General features: G+C 41.5%; 1 pseudogene; it reads right to left on the reverse strand.

Annotated features, from left to right (window-relative positions):
• Positions 1-367: 367 nt before the first annotated feature.
• Positions 368-1037, reverse strand: LOC101844695 (annotated as a pseudogene).
• Between the last annotated feature and the right edge of the window lie 7082 nt (positions 1038-8119).

Below are 8119 nucleotides of genomic sequence, written 5' to 3' on the forward strand. Positions count from 1 at the left end.
TTAAATTGTAATGTACTACATTTCCATATCTTCACAGTAATACAAAACACAGCCACTTGCAGAACTGGTTCAGATTACTTAAATACCAAAGGCACTGTCAGTCCTCTACACAGTGTCTGGAAGTTACTCGTGTTTGTATGAAATGAAGCTACCGATACTTGTCTACAGCAGTAACTGCACACCAGGAAGGCCAAGACAACACAAATCAAGGGATGGAGTTTCCCAAAGCTGCAGTGTGAAAAGACTATAAACAGTCGATCTCATACACATGGATGGGCTTCCTTGCTAGAGGAAATCCAAGTGGAGTAAGGAATGGAGATGTAAAAGGGTTCTGTTGAGGGGATGGAGGACGGCACCCTGCATTCCTTTAGTTTTCGGCCCCCTCCGCTGCATCACATTCTTCTCCTGCACTGTCCACGATGTTACGTTGTCTCTAAGCAACTGCATGACGAGGGTGCTGTCTTTGAAGGAGTCTTCAGTGTATCAAGCTCTGCGATGGCCTCATCAAAAGCCGTTTTGGCCAATGTTCAGGCAAGCTCAGGATTATTAAGGATTTCATGGTAATATACAGAAACGTTAAGAGCCAGCCCCAGGCAGATTGGATGTGTAGGTTGCATCTCTTTCTTGCTTATATCAAATGCCTCTTGGTACGCTCCTTGGGAATTATCTATCGTTTTTTTTCGATCGTCACCACATGCTACTTCAGCAAAATACCGGAAATAATCTCCCTTCATCTTCAGATAGAAGACCTTACTCTCTGGATTAGTTGCATTGGCTATTAAATACTTATCCAACAATTCCAGGACCGTGGTGAAGATGGACCTCAGCCCTGACTTCACTTTCTCCCGATAGTCCTTGATCAGCTGCAACTTCTTGTCGGAGGTGTCCGTCTTCTGCTCGATGCTCGAGATGGTGGACCTGCGGCCCCCGACCACGTTCTTGTAGGCCACTGACAGCAGGCTGCACTCCTCGTCGGACAGCTCGGCGCCCTGCTCCGTCACGGCTTTCATGCAGGTGGACATATCATCGTTGCACTCGGCCTGCTCGGACAGCTTGGCCTTCTGTATCAGTTCGGTCTTCTCCGTGGCCAAGCGAGGGCGAGCGCTGAGCTGGATCTGGAGTCCTCCTTCTAGTCTATGCGGCCGCGACGCGAGTCCGCTATAATAATTTTTATTTAACTTTTTACACATGTTACTCTCAGTTCCCTCTCCCTCCCCTCCTCACCCGGCCGCCCATTCCTCCCAAATCCCCCATCCCACTCCATCTCCCCTCTGCTCCCCAAGGAGGGTAAGGCCTTCCATAAGGGATTTTCAGAGTCTGTCATATAATCCCGGGCAGGGCCTGGGTCCTCACACATGTGTCCAGGCTGAGAGAGCATCCCTCCATGTGGAATATGCTCCCAGAGTCCATTTGTATGCCAGTAATAAATACTGATCTACTCTCCAAGGTCCCATAAATTGCCAAGGCCTCTTCTGGGACACCCAGGTACAGGGAGGGGGTCTGGATCAGTCCCATGCTTACCTCTAAGTCATCAGTCTGGGGTACATGTGTTCCCCCTTGTTTAGGTCAGCTGCCTCTGTGGGTTTCGCCAGGCTGGTCTTGACTCCTTTGCTCATCACTTCTCTATGCAACTGGGTTCCAGGAGTTCAGTTTGGGTTTTAGCTTGGGTGTCTGCCTCTGCTTCCATTAGCCACTAGATGAGGGTTCTAGGATGGCATATAAGGTAGTCATCAATCTCATTATCAGGGGAGGGCATTTAAGATAGGTTTAAAGACAGTTGGTGTCATTTTGTAGATCTGTGAAGATCTCACTAGTGCCAGATCTCGCCAACTTATAATGGCTCCCTCTATTATGGAATCTCTCATCCTTCTCTCCTCTATTCTTGCCCTGGCTTAACCTTCCTGATCCTCTGTGTCCTCCTCTCCCCTCCTCTTCTCTCCCTCTCTTTCTCCTATCTCCCTCTCCCCTCCCCTTAGCCATGCTCTCAAACCAATTAGAAGATCTCCTCACATAACCCTTCTCCGGGTAACCATGCATATCTCTCTTAGGGTCCTCCCTGCTTCCCAGACTGTCTGAAGGTGGGATTGCAGGCTGGCACTCCCCTGCTCCATGTCTAAAATCCATATATGACCGAGTACATACCATGTTTGTCTTTTTGTGACTGGGTTACCTTACTCAGAATGGTTTCTTCTAGTATTAGCCATTTGCCTGCAAATTTCAAGATTTCATTGTTTTTCTGCTGAGTAGTACTCCATTGTATAGTTATACCACATTTTCTCTATCTGCTCTTCAGTTGAGGGGCATCTAAGTTGCTTCCAGGTTCTGACTATTACAAATAATGCTGCTTTGAACATAGTTGAGCAGATTCCTTATTGCATGATTGTACGTCTTTTGGGTATATGCCTAAGAGTGGAATTGCTGGTTCTTGCAGTAGGCTGATTTCCATTTTCATGAGGAATCTCCATACTGATCTCCAAAGTGGCTGCACAAGTGGACATTACCACAAGCAGTGGAGGAGTGTTCCCCTTTCTCCACATCCTCTCCAGTATAAACTGTCATTAGTGTTTTTTATTTTAGCCATTCTGATGGGAGGGAGATGGTATCTTAGAGTTGTTTTGATTTGCATTTCCCTGATGGCTAAGGATGTTGAGCACTTTCTCAAGTGTCTCTCAGTCATGTTAGGCTCTTCTATTTAATTCTGTACCTCCACTTTTTAATTGGATCCTTTGGTGTTTTGGAGACATGCTTCTTCAGTTCTTTGTAAATATTGGAGATCAGCACTCTGTCAGATGTGGAGCTAGTGAATGCATTTTCCCATCCCATGGGCTGTTGTTTTGTCTTATTGAATGTGTCCTTTGCCTTACAGATGATTCTCAGTTTCAGGAGGTACCATTTATTAATTGTCAATCTCAGTGTCTGTGCTACTGGTGATATGTTCAGGAAGTGGTCTCCTGTATCAATTCGTTCAAGTGTACTTCCCACTTTCTCTTCTAAGAAGTTCAGTGTGGTTGGGTTGATGTTGAGGTCTTTGATCCATTTGGACTTAAGTTTTGTGCATGGTGATACATATGGATCTATCTGCTGTCTTTTACATGCCAGCATCCAGTTACTCCAGCACCATTTGTTGAAGATGCTTTCTTTTTTCCATTGTATAGTTTTAGCTTCTTTGTCAAAGATCATGTGTTCAAAGGTGTGTGGGTTATCAGGGTCTTCAGTTTGATTCCATTGGTCTAGCTGTCTATTTTTGTGCCAATACCAAGCTGTTTTCAAGACTATAGCTCTAAAATAGAGCTTGAAGACAGGGATGGTGATGCCTCCTAAAGTTCCTTTATTGTACAGGGATGTTTTGGCTATCCTATGTCTTTTGTTTTTCCATGTAAAGTTGAGGATTGTCCTTTCGAGGTTTGTGAAAACTCGTGCTGGTATTTTGATAGGGATTGCATTGAATCTGTAGATTGCTTTTGGTAGATTCCCATTTTTATTATGTTGATTCTACCTATCCAAGAGCATGGGAGATCTTTCCATTTTCTGCTATCTTCTGTGATTTCTTTAAAGACTCAAAGCTTTTGTTATACAGGTCTTTCACCTGTTTGGTTAGCGTTACTCCAAGGCATTTTATATTGTTTGTAGCTATTGTAAAGAGTGATGTTTCTCTGATTTCTTTCTCATCCCCTTTATGGTCTATATATAGTACGGCCACTGATATTTTTAGTTAATTTTATATCCTGCCACTTTGCTGAAAGTGTTTATCAGCTGTAGAAGTTCCCTGGTAGAATTCTTTGGGTTGCTTACATAGACTATCATATCATCTGTAAATAGTGAAAGTTTGACTTCTTCATTTCCAATTTGTATCCCCTTGATCACTTTTTGTTGTCTTATTGCTCTAGCAAAAACTTCAAGTACATTATTGAAGAGATATAGAGAGAGTGGACATCCTTGTCTTGTTCCTGATTTTCACTGACAGCAGATAGATCCATATTTATCACCATGCTAAAACTATACAATGGAAAAAAGAAAGCATCTTCAACAAATGGTGCTGGAGTAACTGGATGCTGGCATGTAAAAGACAGCAGATAGATCCATATGTATCACCATGCACAAGAATTACATTGAGTTTCTCTCCATTTAGTTTGATGTTGGCTGTCGGTTAGCTGTATATTGCTTTTATAATGTTTACATATGTTCCTGTTATCCCTGATCTCTCCAAGACCTTTATCATGAAGGGGTGTTGGATGTTGTCAAAGGCTTTTTCAGCATCTAGTGAGATGATCATGTGGTTTTTCTTTTTCAGATTGTTTGTATGGTGGATTTCATTGATGGATTTCTGTATGTTGAACCATCCCTGCATCTCTGGGATGAAGCTTTTCTGATGTGTTTTTTATTCAATTTGCAAGTATTTTATTGAGTATTTTTGCATCAATGTTCATGAGGGAGATTGGTCTGTAAATCCCTACCTTGGCTGTGTCTTTGTATGGTTTGGGTACTGAGATAATTGTAGCCTCTTAAAAAAAGTTTGGCAGTGATCCTTCTGCTTATATTGTGTGGAACAATTTGAAGAGCATTGGTTTTAACTCTTCCGTGAATTTTTGGTAGAATTCTGCACTAAAGCCATCTGTCCCTGAACTTTTTTTTGTTGTAAGGCTTTTTATGGCTGCTTCTATTTCCTTAGGGGTTATAGATCTGTTTAAATTGTTTATCTCTTCTTGATTTAATTTTGGTGATATCTATCCAGAAACTCATCCATTTCCTTTAAATTTTCTAATTTAGTGTAGTACAGATTTCAAAGTATGACCTGATGATTCTTTGGATTTCCCCAGTATCTATTGTTATGTCTGCCTTTTCATTTCTGATTTTGTTAATTAGCATGTTCTCTCTCTCTGTCTTTTCCTTAGGTTGGATAAAGGTCTGTCTATCTTGTTGATTTTCTCAAAGAACCAACTCTTTGTTTCATTGATTCTTTGTATCGTTTTCTTTGCTTCTACTTTATTGATTTCAGCTCTCAATTTGATTTTTCCTGGCATCTACTCCTCCTGGGTGAGTTTGCTTCCTTTTGTTCTAGTGCTATTAAGTGTTCTGTTAATTCTCTAGTGTGGCAATTCTCCACTTTATTCATGTGGGCACTTAGTGCTATGAATTTTGTTTTAATACTGCTTTCAGAGTCGCCCATAAGTTTGGATATGTTGTGCCTTCATTTTCATTGAATTCTAGGAAGTCTTTGATTTCTTTTTTATTTCTTCCTTTACCCATGGGTGATGTGATTGAGCATTCTTCAATGTCCATGAGTCTGTGGGGCTTCTGCAATTTTTGTTGACGTTGAATTCTAATTTTAAGCCATGGTGGTCCGACAAGATACAGGGGATTATTCCAATTTTTTGTACCTGTTAAGGTTTGCTATGTTACCAAGTATGTGGTCAATTTTAAAGAAGGTCCCATGTGGCACTGAGAAAAAGGTATATTCTTTTGTGTTTGGATGGAATATTCTATAGATGTCTGTTAAACCCAACTGGGTCATAACTTCTGTTAGTTGCATTTTTCTTTATTAAGTTTCTGTCTGGTGAACCTGTCCAGTGGTGATAGTGGGGTGTTGAAGTCTTCCACTATAAATGTGTGGGGTTTAATGTGTGATTTGAGTTCTAGTAATGTTTTTTTATGAATGTGGCTTCCTTTGTATTTGGGGCATATATGTTCAGAATTGAGACTTCACCATGATGGATTTTTCCTATGAAGAATATGAAATTACCTTCTTCATCTCTTTTTATTAATTTTAGTTTGAAGTCTATTTTGTTAGATATTATGATAGCTACACCCACTCGCTTATTACCATTTGATTGGAAAATCTTTTCCCAACCCTTAACCTTGAGGTAACATCTGTCTTTGAAATTGAGGTGTCCTTCTTTTATGCAGCAGAAGGATGGATTCTGTCTTTGTACCCATTCTGTTACCCTGTATCTTTTTATAAGTGAGTTACACCATTGATATTCAGAGATATTAATGACCATCAATTGTTGATTCTTCTTTGCTTTGGATCTATTTTTGGTGGTGGCTTTGTGTGTGAGTTTTTCCCCTGTTTCTGACTTCTGGTAAAGTATGATTATCTATTGCCCATGTTATTTTGAGTGTAGTTAACTTCCTTGGGTTAGAGCTTTCCTTCTATAATTTTCTGTAGGGCTGGATTTGTGGATATGTATTGTGTAAATCTGCTTTTGTCATGGAATATCTTGTTTTCTCCATTGAGAGCTTTGCTGGGAATAGTAGTCTGGGTTGGAATCTGTGGTCTCTTAGTGTTTATAGAACATCTATCCAGGACCTTCTGGCTTTCATATTTTCTATGGAGAAGTCTGATGTAATTCTGATAGGTTTGCCTTTATATGTTATTTGGGCTTTTTCCTTTGCTTCTCTTAATATACTTTCTTTATTATATATGTTTGGTGTTTTGATTACTATATGGAGAGGGGACTTTTTTGGTCCAGTCTATTTGGTGTTCAGTAAGCTTCTTGTACTTTCAGAGGCATCTCCTTCTTCAGGTTCGGAAACTTTTTCTTCTATGATTTTGTTGCATATGTTTTCTGCACCATTGAGCTGGACTTCTTTGCCTTCTTCTATACCTATTATTCTTAAGTTTGGTCTTTTCACGGTGTTCCATATTTCCTGGATATTTTGTGTTAAGGATTTGCTGGATTTAAGACTTTCATTTATTGACGAATCTATTTCCTCTAGTTTATCTTCATTGCATGAGATTCTGTCTTCCATCTCTTGTATTCTGTTAGTTATGCTTGCATCTGTAGTTCCTGATTGTTTATTCCGCTTTTCTATTTCCAGCATTATCTCAGTTTGTGTTTTTTTTATTGTCTCCATTTCAGTTTTTAGGTCTTGAACTGTTTGAATTGTTTCCTTCATCTATTTGATTGCTTTCTCTTGGCTTTCTTTTAGAGATTTGTTGATTTCTTGCATTTTTGGTTTGATTTTTCTTTTATTTCTTTAAGGGATTTAGTCATATCCTCTTTGAGGACCTCTATCATTTTCATGAGGTTGTTTTGAATGTCATTCTTTTCTGTTTCATCTGTGTTGGGATGTTTAGGTCTTGCTGGTGTAGAGTTTCTAGACTCTGGTGGTGTCATACTGGTTCTTCTATTGTTGACTGTGTTTTTATATTGCTGTCTTCCCATCCCTTCTTTCAGGGGAAACTCATGGGGTCTCTTCCTTTCCTGGTTTGTTTGGGTCTAAGGATCTCTTCCAGTGCGTTCAAGCAGGTCTAATGCTCCGATGGGTCTCATGATGGGTGCAGGTGGGTCTGAGACACTCTCAAGCACAGGCAGAGACTAGAGGGAACTGAAGACTCAAGCACAGGGCAGGGGCCAGAGGGGACTGAAGGTTGAGGTGTGGCCAGACTTGGGGTGATTCTTTCCAGAGGGGTGGATCCCCTCTATGCGCAGAACACCAAGAGAGACAAAAGCAGGGGTATGTTGGTAGTTAGGGCCTATAGCAGATCCTAAACTCGCCTCAAGCAACAGGGTGGGGGCCAGAGGGGACTCTTTTTTGAAACACTTTTTTATTATATATTTAAATTAGAAACAAGCTTGCTTCCCATGTCAGTCCCAGCTCCCTCTCCCTCCCTTCCACACCCGCTTCTCTCCACCAGCCCCCTAAGCCTCCCACTCTACTTCCCAGGGGGTAAGGCCCTGCATGGGGGATATATAGAGCCTGTCATTTCATTTCATTCTGGGGAGGGCCTAGGCCCTCCCCCAAGTGTCAAGATTGACAGAGCATCCCTCATTGTGGGATGGGTGCCCAAAGTCCATTTATGTGCCAGGGATATATACTGCTCTAATACCCAAAGCCCCATAGATTGCCTAGGTCTCCTCACTGACACCCACATTCAGGGGGTCTTGATCAGTCCCATGCTGGCCCCTTAGTCATCATTTTGGGGTTCAAGATCTCCCCCTTGTTCAGGTCAGCTGTTTCTCTGGATTTCACCATCCCAGTCTTGACCCCTTTGCTCATCACTCCTCCCTCTCTGTCACTAGGTTCCAGGAGTTCAGTTCAGTGTTTAGCTGTGGGTGTCTGCCTCTGCTTCTGTCTGTCACTGGGTGGAGGTTCTAGGATGGTATATAAGATAATC

This window comes from Mesocricetus auratus, unplaced genomic scaffold (assembly GCF_017639785.1).
Source record: "Mesocricetus auratus isolate SY011 unplaced genomic scaffold, BCM_Maur_2.0 Super-Scaffold_100676, whole genome shotgun sequence".
In the NCBI taxonomy this organism is placed as follows: Eukaryota; Metazoa; Chordata; class Mammalia; order Rodentia; family Cricetidae; genus Mesocricetus; species Mesocricetus auratus.